Raw genomic sequence first — 19,002 nt, 5'->3', positions numbered from 1 at the left:
TCCTTTAAATCAGATACTGAGACACTGCTCCTCGAAATCAGATACTGAGACACTGCTCCTCTAAATCAGATACTGAGACACTGCTCCTCCAAATCAGATACCGAGACACTGCTCCTCTAAGTCAGATACCGAGACACTGCTCCTCTAAATCAGATACCGAGACACTGCTCCTCTAAATCAGATACCGAGACACTGCTCCTCTAAATCAGATTCCGAGACACTGCTCTCTAAATCAGATACTGAGACACTGCACCTCTAAATCAGATACTGTGACACTGCTCCTCTAAATCAGATACCGAGACACTGCTCCTCTAAATCAGATACCGAGACACTGCTCCTCTAATTCAGATACCGAGACACTGCTCCTCTAAATCAGATACCGAGACACTGCTCCTCCAAATCAGATAGTGAGACACTGCTCCTCTAAATCAGATACTGAGACACTGCTCCACTAAATCAGATACTGAGATACTGCTCCTCCAAATCAGATACCGAGACACGGCTTCTCTAAATCTGATACCGAGACGCTGCTCCTCTAAATCAGATACCGAGACGCTGCTCCTTTAAATCAGATACTGAGACGCTGCTCCTCCAAATCAGATACTGAGACACTGCTCCTCTAAATCAGATACTGAGACACTGCTCCTTTAAATCAGATACTGAGACACTGCTCCTCCAAATCAGATACTGAGACACTGCTCCTCTAAATCAGATACCGAGACACTGCTCCTTTAAATCAGATACCGAGACACTGCTCTTCTAAATCAGAAACAGAGACACTGCTCCTTTAAATCAGATACCGGGACTCTTTTCCTCTAAATCTGAAACCGAGACACTGCTCCTCTAAATCAGATATTGAGAAACTGCTCCTTTAAATCAGATACTGAGGCACTGCTCCTCTAAATCAGATACTGAGACACTGCTCCTCTAAATCAGATATGAGACACTGCTCCTCTAAATCAGATACTGAGACAGTGCTCCTCTAAATCTGATACCGAGACACTGCTCCTCCAAATCAGATACCGAGGCACTGCTCCTCTAAATCTGATACTGAGACACTGCTCCTCCAAATCAGATACCGAGGCACTGCTCGTCTAAATCAGATACCGAGACACTGCTCCTTTAAATCAGTTACCGAGACACTGCTCCTCTAAATCAGATACTGAGACACTGCTCCTTTAAATCAGATTCTGAGACACTGCTCCTGTAAATCAGGTACTGAGACACTGCTCCTCTAAATCAGATACCGAGACACTGCTCCTCTAAATCAGATACCGAGACACTGCTCCTTTAAATCAGATACTGAGACACTGCTCCTCGAAATCAGATACTGAGACACTGCTCCTCTAAATCAGATACTGAGACACTGCTCCTCCAAATCAGATACCGAGACACTGCTCCTCTAAGTCAGATACCGAGACACTGCTCCTCTAAATCAGATACCGAGACACTGCTCCTCTAAATCAGATACCGAGACACTGCTCCTCTAAATCAGATTCCGAGACACTGCTCCTCTAAATCAGATACTGAGACACTGCACCTCTAAATCAGATACTGTGACACTGCTCCTCTAAATCAGATACCGAGACACTGCTCCTCTAAATCAGATACCGAGACACTGCTCCTCTAATTCAGATACCGAGACACTGCTCCTCTAAATCAGATACCGAGACACTGCTCCTCCAAATCAGATAGTGAGACACTGCTCCTCTAAATCAGATACTGAGACACTGCTCCACTAAATCAGATACTGAGATACTGCTCCTCCAAATCAGATACCGAGACACGGCTTCTCTAAATCAGATACCGAGACGCTGCTCCTCTAAATCAGATACCGAGACGCTGCTCCTTTAAATCAGATACTGAGACGCTGCTCCTCCAAATCAGATACTGAGACACTGCTCCTCTAAATCAGATACTGAGACACTGCTCCTTTAAATCAGATACTGAGACACTGCTCCTCCAAATCAGATACTGAGACACTGCTCCTCTAAATCAGATACCGAGACACTGCTCCTTTAAATCAGATACCGAGACACTGCTCTTCTAAATCAGAAACAGAGACACTGCTCCTTTAAATCAGATACCGGGACTCTTTTCCTCTAAATCTGAAACCGAGACACTGCTCCTCTAAATCAGATACTGAGAAACTGCTCCTTTAAATCAGATACTGAGGCACTGCTCCTCTAAATCAGATACTGAGACACTGCTCCTCTAAATCAGATATGAGACACTGCTCCTCTAAATCAGATACTGAGACAGTGCTCCTCTAAATCTGATACCGAGACACTGCTCCTCCAAATCAGATACCGAGGCACTGCTCCTCTAAATCTGATACTGAGACACTGCTCCTCCAAATCAGATACCGAGGCACTGCTCCTCTAAATCAGATACCGAGACACTGCTCCTTTAAATCAGTTACCGAGACACTGCTCCTCTAAATCAGATACTGAGACACTGCTCCTTTAAATCAGATTCTGAGACACTGCTCCTGTAAATCAGATACTGAGACACTGCTCCTCTAAATCAGATACCGAGACACTGCTCCTCTAAATCAGATACTGAGACACTACCCCTCTAAATCAGACACTGAGTCACTGCTCCTCCAAATCAGAGACCGAGACACTGCTCCTCTAAATCAGATACTGAGACACTGCTCCTCTAAATCAGATACCGAGAAGCTGCTCCTCTAAATCAGATACTGAGACGCAGCTCCTTGAAATCAGATACTGAGACACTGCTCCTCTAAATCAGATACCGAGACACTGCTCCTCTGAATCAGATACTGAGACACTGCTCCTCTAAATCAGATACCGTGACACTGCTCCTCTAAATCAGATACCGAGACACTGCTCCTCTAAATCAGATACTGAGACACTGCTCCTCTAAATCAGATACTGAGACACTGCTCCTCCAAATCAAATACTGAGACACTGCTCCTCTAAATCAGATACCGAGACACTGCTCCTCTAAATCAGATACTGAGACACTGCTCCTTTAAATCAGATACCGAGACACTGCTCCTCTAAATCAGATAGTAAGACACTGCTCCTCTAAATCAGATACTGAGACACAGCTCCTCGAAATCAGATACTGAGACACTGCTCCTCTAAATCAGATACCGAGACACTGCTCCTTTAAATCAGATACTGAGACACTGCTCCTCTAAATCAGATACTGAGACACTGCTCCTCTAAATCAGATACCGAGACACTGCTCCTCTAAATCAGATACTGAGACACTGCACCTCTAAATCAGATACTGAGACACAGCTCCTCTAAATCAGATACCGAGACACTGCTCCTCTAAATCAGATACCGAGACACTGCTCCTCTAAATCAGATACCGAGGCACTGCTCCTCCAAATCAGATAGTGAGACACTGCTCCTCTAAATCAGATACCGAGACGCTGCTCCTCTAAATCAGATACCGAGACGCTGCTCCTTTAAATCAGATACTGAGACGCTGCTCCTCCAAATCAGATACTGAGACACTGCTCCTCTAAATCAGATACTGAGACACTGCTCCTTTAAATCAGATACTGAGACACTGCTCCTCCAAATCAGATACTGAGACACTGCTCCTCTAAATCAGATATCGAGACACTGCTCCTTTAAATCAGATACTGAGACACTGCTCTTCTAAATCAGATACAGAGACACTGCTCCTCTAAATCAGATACTGAGACACTGCTCCTCTAAATCAGATATGAGACACTGCTCCTCTAAATCAGATACTGAGACACTGCTCCTCTAAATCTGATACCGAGACACTGCTCCTCTAAATCAGATAGCGAGACACTGCTCCTCTAAATCAGATACTGAGACACTGCTCCTCCAAATCTGATAGCGAGGCACTGCTCCTCTAAATCAGATACCGAGACACTGCTCCTTTAAATCAGTTACCGAGACACTGCTCCTCTAAATCAGATACTGAGACACGGAACCTCTAAATCAGATGCCGAGACACTGCTCCTCTAAATCAGATAACGAGACACTGCTCCGCTAAATCAGATACTGAGACACTACTCCTCTAAATCAGATACTGAGACACTGCTCCTCTAAATCAGATACCGAGACGCTGCTCCTTTAAATCTGATATCGAGATGCTGCTCCTCTAAATCACATACTGAGACACTGCTCCTCTAAATCAGATACCGAGACACTGCTCCTCTAAATCAGATACCGAGACACTGCTCCTTTAGATATGATACCGAGACACTGCTCCTCTAAATCAGATACTGAGACACTGCTCCTCTAAGTCAGATACCGAGACACTGCTCCTTTAGATATGATACCGAGACACTGCTCCTCTAAATCAGATAGTGAGACACTGCTCCTCTAAATCAGATACCGAGACACTGCTCCTTTAGATATGATACCGAGACACTGCTCCTCTAAATCAGATACTGAGACACTGCGCCATTAAATCATATACTGAGACACTGCTCCTTTAAATCAGATACTGACACGCTGCTCCTTTAAATCAGATACTGGGACACTGCTCCTCTAAATCAGATACAGAGACACTGCTCCCCTAAATCAGATACCGAGACACTGCTCCTCTAAATCAGATACCGAGACACTGCTCCTCTAAATCAGATACTGAGACACTGCTCCTCTAAATCAGATACTGAGACACTGCTCCTCTGAATCAGATAATGAGACAATGCTCCTCTAAATCAGATACTGAGACACTGCTCCTCTAAATCAGATACCGAAACACTGCTCCTCTAAATCAGATACTGAGACACTGCACCTTTAAATCAGATACCGAGACACTGCTCCTCTAAATCAGATACTGAGACACTGCTCCTCTAAATCAGATACTGAGACACAGCTCCTCGAAATCAGATACTGAGACACTGCTCCTCCAAATCAGATACCGAGACACTGCTCCTTTAAATCAGATACTGAGACACTGCTCCTCTAAATCAGATACTGAGACACTGCTCCTCTAAATCAGATACCGAGACACTGCAACTCTAAATCAGATACCGAGACACTGCTCCTTTAAATAGGATACTGAGACACTGCTCCTCTAAATCTGATACCGAGACACTGCTCCTCCAAATCAGATACCGAGACACTGCTCCTCTAAATCAGATACCGAGACACTGCTCCTTTAAATCAGATACTGAGACACTGCTCCTCGAAATCAGATACTGAGACACTGCTCCTCTAAATCAGATACTGAGACACTGCTCCTCCAAATCAGATACCGAGACACTGCTCCTCTAAGTCAGATACCGAGACACTGCTCCTCTAAATCAGATACCGAGACACTGCTCCTCTAAATCAGATACCGAGACACTGCTCCTCTAAATCAGATTCCGAGACACTGCTCTCTAAATCAGATACTGAGACACTGCACCTCTAAATCAGATACTGTGACACTGCTCCTCTAAATCACATACCGAGACACTGCTCCTCTAAATCAGATACCGAGACACTGCTCCTCTAATTCAGATACCGAGACACTGCTCCTCTAAATCAGATACCGAGACACTGCTCCTCCAAATCAGATAGTGAGACACTGCTCCTCTAAATCAGATACTGAGACACTGCTCCACTAAATCAGATACTGAGATACTGCTCCTCCAAATCAGATACCGAGACACGGCTTCTCTAAATCAGATACCGAGACGCTGCTCCTCTAAATCAGATACCGAGACGCTGCTCCTTTAAATCAGATACTGAGACGCTGCTCCTCCAAATCAGATACTGAGACACTGCTCCTCTAAATCAGATACTGAGACACTGCTCCTTTAAATCAGATACTGAGACACTGCTCCTCCAAATCAGATACTGAGACACTGCTCCTCTAAATCAGATACCGAGACACTGCTCCTTTAAATCAGATACCGAGACACTGCTCTTCTAAATCAGAAACAGAGACACTGCTCCTTTAAATCAGATACCGGGACTCTTTTCCTCTAAATCTGAAACCGAGACACTGCTCCTCTAAATCAGATACTGAGAAACTGCTCCTTTAAATCAGATACTGAGGCACTGCTCCTCTAAATCAGATACTGAGACACTGCTCCTCTAAATCAGATATGAGACACTGCTCCTCTAAATCAGATACTGAGACAGTGCTCCTCTAAATCTGATACTGAGACACTGCTCTTCTAAATCAGATACAGAGACACTGCTCCTCTAAATCAGATACTGAGACACTGCTCCTCTAAATCAGATATGAGACACTGCTCCTCTAAATCAGATACTGAGACACTGCTCCTCTAAATCTGATACCGAGACACTGCTCCTCTAAATCAGATAGCGAGACACTGCTCCTCTAAATCAGATACTGAGACACTGCTCCTCCAAATCTGATAGCGAGGCACTGCTCCTCTAAATCAGATACCGAGACACTGCTCCTTTAAATCAGTTACCGAGACACTGCTCCTCTAAATCAGATACTGAGACACGGAACCTCTAAATCAGATGCCGAGACACTGCTCCTCTAAATCAGATAACGAGACACTGCTCCGCTAAATCAGATACTGAGACACTACTCCTCTAAATCAGATACTGAGACACTGCTCCTCTAAATCAGATACCGAGACGCTGCTCCTTTAAATCTGATATCGAGATGCTGCTCCTCTAAATCACATACTGAGACACTGCTCCTCTAAATCAGATACCGAGACACTGCTCCTCTAAATCAGATACCGAGACACTGCTCCTTTAGATATGATACCGAGACACTGCTCCTCTAAATCAGATACTGAGACACTGCTCCTCTAAGTCAGATACCGAGACACTGCTCCTTTAGATATGATACCGAGACACTGCTCCTCTAAATCAGATAGTGAGACACTGCTCCTCTAAATCAGATACCGAGACACTGCTCCTTTAGATATGATACCGAGACACTGCTCCTCTAAATCAGATACTGAGACACTGCGCCATTAAATCATATACTGAGACACTGCTCCTTTAAATCAGATACTGACACGCTGCTCCATTAAATCAGATACTGGGACACTGCTCCTCTAAATCAGATACAGAGACACTGCTCCCCTAAATCAGATACCGAGACACTGCTCCTCTAAATCAGATACCGAGACACTGCTCCTCTAAATCAGATACTGAGACACTGCTCCTCTAAATCAGATACTGAGACACTGCTCCTCTGAATCAGATAATGAGACAATGCTCCTCTAAATCAGATACTGAGACACTGCTCCTCTAAATCAGATACCGAAACACTGCTCCTCTAAATCAGATACTGAGACACTGCACCTTTAAATCAGATACCGAGACACTGCTCCTCTAAATCAGATACTGAGACACTGCTCCTCTAAATCAGATACTGAGACACAGCTCCTCGAAATCAGATACTGAGACACTGCTCCTCCAAATCAGATACCGAGACACTGCTCCTTTAAATCAGATACTGAGACACTGCTCCTCTAAATCAGATACTGAGACACTGCTCCTCTAAATCAGATACCGAGACACTGCAACTCTAAATCAGATACCGAGACACTGCTCCTTTAAATAGGATACTGAGACACTGCTCCTCTAAATCTGATACCGAGACACTGCTCCTCCAAATCAGATACCGAGACACTGCTCCTCTAAATCAGATACCGAGACACTGCTCCTTTAAATCAGATACTGAGACACTGCTCCTCGAAATCAGATACTGAGACACTGCTCCTCTAAATCAGATACTGAGACACTGCTCCTCCAAATCAGATACCGAGACACTGCTCCTCTAAGTCAGATACCGAGACACTGCTCCTCTAAATCAGATACCGAGACACTGCTCCTCTAAATCAGATACCGAGACACTGCTCCTCTAAATCAGATTCCGAGACACTGCTCTCTAAATCAGATACTGAGACACTGCACCTCTAAATCAGATACTGTGACACTGCTCCTCTAAATCACATACCGAGACACTGCTCCTCTAAATCAGATACCGAGACACTGCTCCTCTAATTCAGATACCGAGACACTGCTCCTCTAAATCAGATACCGAGACACTGCTCCTCCAAATCAGATAGTGAGACACTGCTCCTCTAAATCAGATACTGAGACACTGCTCCACTAAATCAGATACTGAGATACTGCTCCTCCAAATCAGATACCGAGACACGGCTTCTCTAAATCAGATACCGAGACGCTGCTCCTCTAAATCAGATACCGAGACGCTGCTCCTTTAAATCAGATACTGAGACGCTGCTCCTCCAAATCAGATACTGAGACACTGCTCCTCTAAATCAGATACTGAGACACTGCTCCTTTAAATCAGATACTGAGACACTGCTCCTCCAAATCAGATACTGAGACACTGCTCCTCTAAATCAGATACCGAGACACTGCTCCTTTAAATCAGATACCGAGACACTGCTCTTCTAAATCAGAAACAGAGACACTGCTCCTTTAAATCAGATACCGGGACTCTTTTCCTCTAAATCTGAAACCGAGACACTGCTCCTCTAAATCAGATACTGAGAAACTGCTCCTTTAAATCAGATACTGAGGCACTGCTCCTCTAAATCAGATACTGAGACACTGCTCCTCTAAATCAGATATGAGACACTGCTCCTCTAAATCAGATACTGAGACAGTGCTCCTCTAAATCTGATACTGAGACACTGCTCTTCTAAATCAGATACAGAGACACTGCTCCTCTAAATCAGATACTGAGACACTGCTCCTCTAAATCAGATATGAGACACTGCTCCTCTAAATCAGATACTGAGACACTGCTCCTCTAAATCTGATACCGAGACACTGCTCCTCTAAATCAGATAGCGAGACACTGCTCCTCTAAATCAGATACTGAGACACTGCTCCTCCAAATCTGATAGCGAGGCACTGCTCCTCTAAATCAGATACCGAGACACTGCTCCTTTAAATCAGTTACCGAGACACTGCTCCTCTAAATCAGATACTGAGACACGGAACCTCTAAATCAGATGCCGAGACACTGCTCCTCTAAATCAGATAACGAGACACTGCTCCGCTAAATCAGATACTGAGACACTACTCCTCTAAATCAGATACTGAGACACTGCTCCTCTAAATCAGATACCGAGACGCTGCTCCTTTAAATCTGATATCGAGATGCTGCTCCTCTAAATCACATACTGAGACACTGCTCCTCTAAATCAGATACCGAGACACTGCTCCTCTAAATCAGATACCGAGACACTGCTCCTTTAGATATGATACCGAGACACTGCTCCTCTAAATCAGATACTGAGACACTGCTCCTCTAAGTCAGATACCGAGACACTGCTCCTTTAGATATGATACCGAGACACTGCTCCTCTAAATCAGATAGTGAGACACTGCTCCTCTAAATCAGATACCGAGACACTGCTCCTTTAGATATGATACCGAGACACTGCTCCTCTAAATCAGATACTGAGACACTGCGCCATTAAATCATATACTGAGACACTGCTCCTTTAAATCAGATACTGACACGCTGCTCCATTAAATCAGATACTGGGACACTGCTCCTCTAAATCAGATACAGAGACACTGCTCCCCTAAATCAGATACCGAGACACTGCTCCTCTAAATCAGATACCGAGACACTGCTCCTCTAAATCAGATACTGAGACACTGCTCCTCTAAATCAGATACCGATACAATGCTCCTCTAAATCAGATACTGAGACACTGCTCCTCTGAATCAGATAATGAGACAATGCTCCTCTAAATCAGATACTGAGACACTGCTCCTCTAAATCAGATACCGAAACACTGCTCCTCTAAATCAGATACTGAGACACTGCTCCTTTAAATCAGATACCGAGACACTGCTCCTCTAAATCAGATACTGAGACACTGCTCCTCTAAATCAGATACTGAGACACAGCTCCTCGAAATCAGATACTGAGACACTGCTCCTCCAAATCAGATACCGAGACACTGCTCCTTTAAATCAGATACTGAGACACTGCTCCTCTAAATCAGATACTGAGACACTGCTCCTCTAAATCAGATACCGAGACACTGCAACTCTAAATCAGATACCGAGACACTGCTCCTTTAAATAGGATACTGAGACACTGCTCCTCTAAATCTGATACCGAGACACTGCTCCTCCAAATCAGATACCGAGACACTGCTCCTCTAAATCAGATACCGAGACACTGCTCCTTTAAATCAGATACTGAGACACTGCTCCTCGAAATCAGATACTGAGACACTGCTCCTCTAAATCAGATACTGAGACACTGCTCCTCCACATCAGATACCGAGACACTGCTCCTCTAAGTCAGATACCGAGACACTGCTCCTCTAAATCAGATACCGAGACACTGCTCCTCTAAATCAGATACCGAGACACTGCTCCTCTAAATCAGATTCCGAGACACTGCTCTCTAAATCAGATACTGAGACACTGCACCTCTAAATCAGATACTGTGACACTGCTCCTCTAAATCAGATACCGAGACACTGCTCCTCTAAATCAGATACCGAGACACTGCTCCTCTAATTCAGATACCGAGACACTGCTCCTCTAAATCAGATACCGAGACACTGCTCCTCCAAATCAGATAGTGAGACACTGCTCCTCTAAATCAGATACTGAGACACTGCTCCACTAAATCAGATACTGAGATACTGCTCCTCCAAATCAGATACCGAGACACGGCTTCTCTAAATCAGATACCGAGACGCTGCTCCTCTAAATCAGATACCGAGACGCTGCTCCTTTAAATCAGATACTGAGACGCTGCTCCTCCAAATCAGATACTGAGACACTGCTCCTCTAAATCAGATACTGAGACACTGCTCCTTTAAATCAGATACTGAGACACTGCTCCTCCAAATCAGATACTGAGACACTGCTCCTCTAAATCAGATACCGAGACACTGCTCCTTTAAATCAGATACCGAGACACTGCTCTTCTAAATCAGAAACAGAGACACTGCTCCTTTAAATCAGATACCGGGACTCTTTTCCTCTAAATCTGAAACCGAGACACTGCTCCTCTAAATCAGATACTGAGAAACTGCTCCTTTAAATCAGATACTGAGGCACTGCTCCTCTAAATCAGATACTGAGACACTGCTCCTCTAAATCAGATATGAGACACTGCTCCTCTAAATCAGATACTGAGACAGTGCTCCTCTAAATCTGATACCGAGACACTGCTCCTCCAAATCAGATACCGAGGCACTGCTCCTCTAAATCTGATACTGAGACACTGCTCCTCCAAATCAGATACCGAGGCACTGCTCGTCTAAATCAGATACCGAGACACTGCTCCTTTAAATCAGTTACCGAGACACTGCTCCTCTAAATCAGATACTGAGACACTGCTCCTTTAAATCAGATTCTGAGACACTGCTCCTGTAAATCAGATACTGAGACACTGCTCCTCTAAATCAGATACCGAGACACTGCTCCTCTAAATCAGACACCGAGACACTGCTCCTTTAAATCAGATACTGAGACACTGCTCCTCGAAATCAGATACTGAGACACTGCTCCTCTAAATCAGATACTGAGACACTGCTCCTCCAAATCAGATACCGAGACACTGCTCCTCTAAGTCAGATACCGAGACACTGCTCCTCTAAATCAGATACCGAGACACTGCTCCTCTAAATCAGATACCGAGACACTGCTCCTCTAAATCAGATTCCGAGACACTGCTCTCTAAATCAGATACTGAGACACTGCACCTCTAAATCAGATACTGTGACACTGCTCCTCTAAATCAGATACCGAGACACTGCTCCTCTAAATCAGATACCGAGACACTGCTCCTCTAATTCAGATACCGAGACACTGCTCCTCTAAATCAGATACCGAGACACTGCTCCTCCAAATCAGATAGTGAGACACTGCTCCTCTAAATCAGATACTGAGACACTGCTCCACTAAATCAGATACTGAGATACTGCTCCTCCAAATCAGATACCGAGACACGGCTTCTCTAAATCAGATACCGAGACGCTGCTCCTCTAAATCAGATACCGAGACGCTGCTCCTTTAAATCAGATACTGAGACGCTGCTCCTCCAAATCAGATACTGAGACACTGCTCCTCTAAATCAGATACTGAGACACTGCTCCTTTAAATCAGATACTGAGACACTGCTCCTCCAAATCAGATACTGAGACACTGCTCCTCTAAATCAGATACCGAGACACTGCTCCTTTAAATCAGATACCGAGACACTGCTCTTCTAAATCAGAAACAGAGACACTGCTCCTTTAAATCAGATACCGGGACTCTTTTCCTCTAAATCTGAAACCGAGACACTGCTCCTCTAAATCAGATACTGAGAAACTGCTCCTTTAAATCAGATACTGAGGCACTGCTCCTCTAAATCAGATACTGAGACACTGCTCCTCTAAATCAGATATGAGACACTGCTCCTCTAAATCAGATACTGAGACAGTGCTCCTCTAAATCTGATACCGAGACACTGCTCCTCCAAATCAGATACCGAGGCACTGCTCCTCTAAATCTGATACTGAGACACTGCTCCTCCAAATCAGATACCGAGGCACTGCTCCTCTAAATCAGATACCGAGACACTGCTCCTTTAAATCAGTTACCGAGACACTGCTCCTCTAAATCAGATACTGAGACACTGCTCCTATAAATCAGATTCTGAGACACTGCTCCTGTAAATCAGATACTGAGACACTGCTCCTCTAAATCAGATACCGAGACACTGCTCCTCTAAATCAGATACTGAGACACTACCCCTCTAAATCAGACACTGAGACACTGCTCCTCCAAATCAGAGACCGAGACACTGCTCCTCTAAATCAGATACTGAGACACTGCTCCTCTAAATCAGATACCGAGAAGCTGCTCCTCTAAATCAGATACTGAGACGCAGCTCCTTGAAATCAGATACTGAGACACTGCTCCTCTAAATCAGATACCGAGACACTGCTCCTCTGAATCAGATACTGAGACACTGCTCCTCTAAATCAGATACCGTGACACTGCTCCTCTAAATCAGATACCGAGACACTGCTCCTCTAAATCAGATACTGAGACACTGCTCCTCTAAATCAGATACTGAGACACTGCTCCTCCAAATCAAATACTGAGACACTGCTCCTCTAAATCAGATACCGAGACACTGCTCCTCTAAATCAGATACTGAGACACTGCTCCTTTAAATCAGATACCGAGACACTGCTCCTCTAAATCAGATAGTAAGACACTGCTCCTCTAAATCAGATACTGAGACACAGCTCCTCGAAATCAGATACTGAGACACTGCTCCTCTAAATCAGATACCGAGACACTGCTCCTTTAAATCTGATACTGAGACACTGCTCCTCTAAATCAGATACTGAGACACTGCTCCTCTAAATCAGATACCGAGACACTGCTCCTCTAAATCAGATACTGAGACACTGCACCTCTAAATCAGATACTGAGACACAGCTCCTCTAAATCAGATACCGAGACACTGCTCCTCTAAATCAGATACCGAGACACTGCTCCTCTAAATCAGATACCGAGACACTGCTCCTCCAAATCAGATAGTGAGACACTGCTCCTCTAAATCAGATACCGAGACGCTGCTCCTCTAAATCAGATACCGAGACGCTGCTCCTTTAAATCAGATACTGAGACGCTGCTCCTCCAAATCAGATACTGAGACACTGCTCCTCTAAATCAGATACTGAGACACTGCTCCTTTAAATCAGATACTGAGACACTGCTCCTCCAAATCAGATACTGAGACACTGCTCCTCTAAATCAGATATCGAGACACTGCTCCTTTAAATCAGATACTGAGACACTGCTCTTCTAAATCAGATACAGAGACACTGCTCCTCTAAATCAGATACTGAGACACTGCTCCTCTAAATCAGATATGAGACACTGCTCCTCTAAATCAGATACTGAGACTCTGCTCCTCTAAATCTGATACCGAGACACTGCTCCTCTAAATCAGATAGCGAGACACTGCTCCTCTAAATCAGATACTGAGACACTGCTCCTCCAAATCAGATAGCGAGGCACTGCTCCTCTAAATCAGATACCGAGACACTGCTCCTTTAAATCAGTTACCGAGACACTGCTCCTCTAAATCAGATACTGAGACACGGAACCTCTAAATCAGATGCCGAGACACTGCTCCTCTAAATCAGATAACGAGACACTGCTCCGCTAAATCAGATACTGAGACACTACTCCTCTAAATCAGATACTGAGACACTGCTCCTCTAAATCAGATACCGAGACGCTGCTCCTTTAAATCTGATATCGAGATGCTGCTCCTCTAAATCACATACTGAGACACTGCTCCTCTAAATCAGATACCGAGACACTGCTCCTCTAAATCAGATACCGAGACACTGCTCCTCTAAATCAGATACCGAGACACTGCTCCTCTAAATCAGATACCGAGACACTGCTCCTCCAAATCAGATAGTGAGACACTGCTCCTCTAAATCAGATACTGAGACACTGCTCCACTAAATCAGATACTGAGATACTGCTCCTCCAAATCAGATATCAAGACACGGCTTCTCAAAATCAGATACCGAGACGCTGCTCCACTAAATCAGATACCGAGACGCTGCTCCTTTAAATCAGATACTGAGACGCTGCTCCTCCAAATCAGATACTGAGACACTGCTCCTCTAAATCAGATACTGAGACACTGCTCCTTTAAATCAGATACTGAGACACTGCTCCTCCAAATCAGATACTGAGACACTGCTCCTCTAAATCAGATATCGAGACACTGCTCCTTTAAATCAGATACTGAGACACTGCTCTTCTAAATCAGATACAGAGACACTGCTCCTCTAAATCAGATACTGAGACACTGCTCCTCTAAATCAGATATGAGACACTGCTCCTCTAAATCAGATACTGAGACACTGCTCCTCTAAATCTGATACCGAGACACTGCTCCTCTAAATCAGATAGCGAGACACTGCTCCTCTAAATCAGATACTGAGACACTGCTCCTCCAAATCAGATAGCGAGGCACTGCTCCTCTAAATCAGATACCGAGACACTGCTCCTTTAAATCAGTTACCGAGACACTGCTCCTCTAAATCAGATACTGAGACACGGAACCTCTAAATCAGATGCCGAGACACTGCTCCTCTAAATCAGATAACGAGACACTGCTCCGCTAAATCAGATACTGAGACACTACTCCTCTAAATCAGATACTGAGACACTGCTCCTCTAAATCAGATACCGAGACGCTGCTCCTTTAAATCTGATATCGAGATGCTGCTCCTCTAAATCACATACTGAGACACTGCTCCTCTAAATCAGATACCGAGACACTGCTCCTCTAAATCAGATACCGAGACACTGCTCCTTTAGATATGATACCGAGACACTGCTCCTCTAAATCAGATACTGAGACACTGCTCCTCTAAGTCAGATACCGAGACACTGCTCCTTTAGATATGATACCGAGACACTGCTCCTCTAAATCAGATAGTGAGACACTGCTCCTCTAAATCAGATACCGAGACACTGCTCCTTTAGATATGATACCGAGACACTGCTCCTCTAAATCAGATACTGAGACACTGCGCCATTAAATCATATACTGAGACACTGCTCCTTTAAATCAGATACTGACACGCTGCTCCTTTAAATCAGATACTGGGACACTGCTCCTCTAAATCAGATACAGAGACACTGCTCCCCTAAATCAGATACCGAGACACTGCTCCTCTAAATCAGATACCGAGACACTGCTCCTCTAAATCAGATACTGAGACACTGCTCCTCTAAATCAGATAACGATACAATGCTCCTCTAAATCAGATACTGAGACACTGCTCCTCTGAATCAGATAATGAGACAATGCTCCTCTAAATCAGATACTGAGACACTGCTCCTCTAAATCAGATACCGAAACACTGCTCCTCTAAATCAGATACTGAGACACTGCTCCTTTAAATCAGATACCGAGACACTGCTCCTCTAAATCAGATACTGAGACACTGCTCCTCTAAATCAGATACTGAGACACAGCTCCTCGAAATCAGATACTGAGACACTGCTCCTCCAAATCAGATACCGAGACACTGCTCCTTTAAATCAGATACTGAGACACTGCTCCTCTAAATCAGATACTGAGACACTGCTCCTCTAAATCAGATACCGAGACACTGCACCTCTAAATCAGATACCGAGACACTGCTCCTTTAAATAGGATACTGAGACACTGCTCCTCTAAATCTGATACCGAGACACTGCTCCTCCAAATCAGATACCGAGACACTGCTCCTCTAAATCAGATACCGAGACACTGCTCCTTTAAATCAGATACTGAGACACTGCTCCTCGAAATCAGATACTGAGACACTGCTCCTCTAAATCAGATACTGAGACACTGCTCCTCCAAATCAGATACCGAGACACTGCTCCTCTAAGTCAGATACCGAGACACTGCTCCTCTAAATCAGATACCGAGACACTGCTCCTCTAAATCAGATACCGAGACACTGCTCCTCTAAATCAGATTCCGAGACACTGCTCTCTAAATCAGATACTGAGACACTGCACCTCTAAATCAGATACTGTGACACTGCTCCTCTAAATCAGATACCGAGACACTGCTCCTCTAAATCAGATACCGAGACACTGCTCCTCTAATTCAGATACCGAGACACTGCTCCTCTAAATCAGATACCGAGACACTGCTCCTCCAAATCAGATAGTGAGACACTGCTCCTCTAAATCAGATACTGAGACACTGCTCCACTAAATCAGATACTGAGATACTGCTCCTCCAAATCAGATACCGAGACACGGCTTCTCTAAATCAGATACCGAGACGCTGCTCCTCTAAATCAGATACCGAGACGCTGCTCCTTTAAATCAGATACTGAGACGCTGCTCCTCCAAATCAGATACTGAGACACTGCTCCTCTAAATCAGATACTGAGACACTGCTCCTTTAAATCAGATACTGAGACACTGCTCCTTTAAATCAGATACTGAGACACTGCTCCTCCAAATCAGATACCGAGGCACTGCTCGTCTAAATCAGATACCGAGACACTGCTCCTTTAAATCAGTTACCGAGACACTGCTCCTCTAAATCAGATACTGAGACACTGCTCCTTTAAATCAGATTCTGAGACACTGCTCCTGTAAATCAGATACTGAGACACTGCTCCTCTAAATCAGATACCGAGACACTGCTCCTCTAAATCAGATACCGAGACACTGCTCCTTTAAATCAGATACTGAGACACTGCTCCTCGAAATCAGATACTGAGACACTGCTCCTCTAAATCAGATACTGAGACACTGCTCCTCCAAATCAGATACCGAGACACTGCTCCTCTAAGTCAGATACCGAGACACTGCTCCTCTAAATCAGATACCGAGACACTGCTCCTCTAAATCAGATACCGAGACACTGCTCCTCTAAATCAGATTCCGAGACACTGCTCTCTAAATCAGATACTGAGACACTGCACCTCTAAATCAGATACTGTGACACTGCTCCTCTAAATCAGATACCGAGACACTGCTCCTCTAAATCAGATACCGAGACACTGCTCCTCTAATTCAGATACCGAGACACTGCTCCTCTAAATCAGATACCGAGACACTGCTCCTCCAAATCAGATAGTGAGACACTGCTCCTCTAAATCAGATACTGAGACACTGCTCCACTAAATCAGATACTGAGATACTGCTCCTCCAAATCAGATACCGAGACACGGCTTCTCTAAATCAGATACCGAGACGCTGCTCCTCTAAATCAGATACCGAGACGCTGCTCCTTTAAATCAGATACTGAGACGCTGCTCCTCCAAATCAGATACTGAGACACTGCTCCTCTAAATCAGATACTGAGACACTGCTCCTTTAAATCAGATACTGAGACACTGCTCCTCCAAATCAGATACTGAGACACTGCTCCTCTAAATCAGATACCGAGACACTGCTCCTTTAAATCAGATACCGAGACACTGCTCTTCTAAATCAGAAACAGAGACACTGCTCCTTTAAATCAGATACCGGGACTCTTTTCCTCTAAATCTGAAACCGAGACACTGCTCCTCTAAATCAGATACTGAGAAACTGCTCCTTTAAATCAGATACTGAGGCACTGCTCCTCTAATTCAGATACTGAGACACTGCTCCTCTAAATCAGATATGAGACACTGCTCCTCTAAATAAGATACTGAGACAGTGCTCCTCTAAATCTGATACCGAGACACTGCTCCTCCAAATCAGATACCGAGGCACTGCTCCTCTAAATCTGATACTGAGACACTGCTCCTCCAAATCAGATACCGAGGCACTGCTCCTCTAAATCAGATACCGAGACACTGCTCCTTTAAATCAGTTACCGAGACACTGCTCCTCTAAATCAGATACTGAGACACTGCTCCTTTAAATCAGATTCTGAGACACTGCTCCTGTAAATCAGATACTGAGACACTGCTCCTCTAAATCAGATACCGAGACACTGCTCCTCTAAATCAGATACTGAGACACTACCCCTCTAAATCAGACACTGAGACACTGCTCCTCCAAATCAGAGACCGAGACACTGCTCCTCTAAATCAGATACTGAGACACTGCTCCTCTAAATCAGATACCGAGAAGCTGCTCCTCTAAATCAGAAACTGAGACGCAGCTCCTTGAAATCAGATACTGAGACACTGCTCCTCTAAATCAGATACCGAGACACTGCTCCTCTGAATCAGATACCGAGACACTGCTCCTCCAAATCAGATAGTGAGACACTGCTCCTCTAAATCAGATACTGAGACACTGCTCCACTAAATCAGATACTGAGATACTGCTCCTCCAAATCAGATACCGAGACACGGCTTCTCTAAATCAGTTACCGAGACACTGCTCCTCTAAATCAGATACTGAGACACGGAACCTCTAAATCAGATGCCGAGACACTGCTCCTCTAAATCAGATAACGAGACACTGCTCCGCTAAATCAGATACTGAGACACTACTCCTCTAAATCAGATACTGAGACACTGCTCCTCTAAATCAGATACCGAGACGCTGCTCCTTTAAA

Source organism: Heterodontus francisci, chromosome 49, assembly GCF_036365525.1.
Source record: "Heterodontus francisci isolate sHetFra1 chromosome 49, sHetFra1.hap1, whole genome shotgun sequence".
Lineage (NCBI taxonomy): Eukaryota > Metazoa > Chordata > Chondrichthyes > Heterodontiformes > Heterodontidae > Heterodontus > Heterodontus francisci.
The sequence above is the reverse complement of the archived record's forward strand: the minus strand, read 5'-3'. Positions refer to the sequence as shown.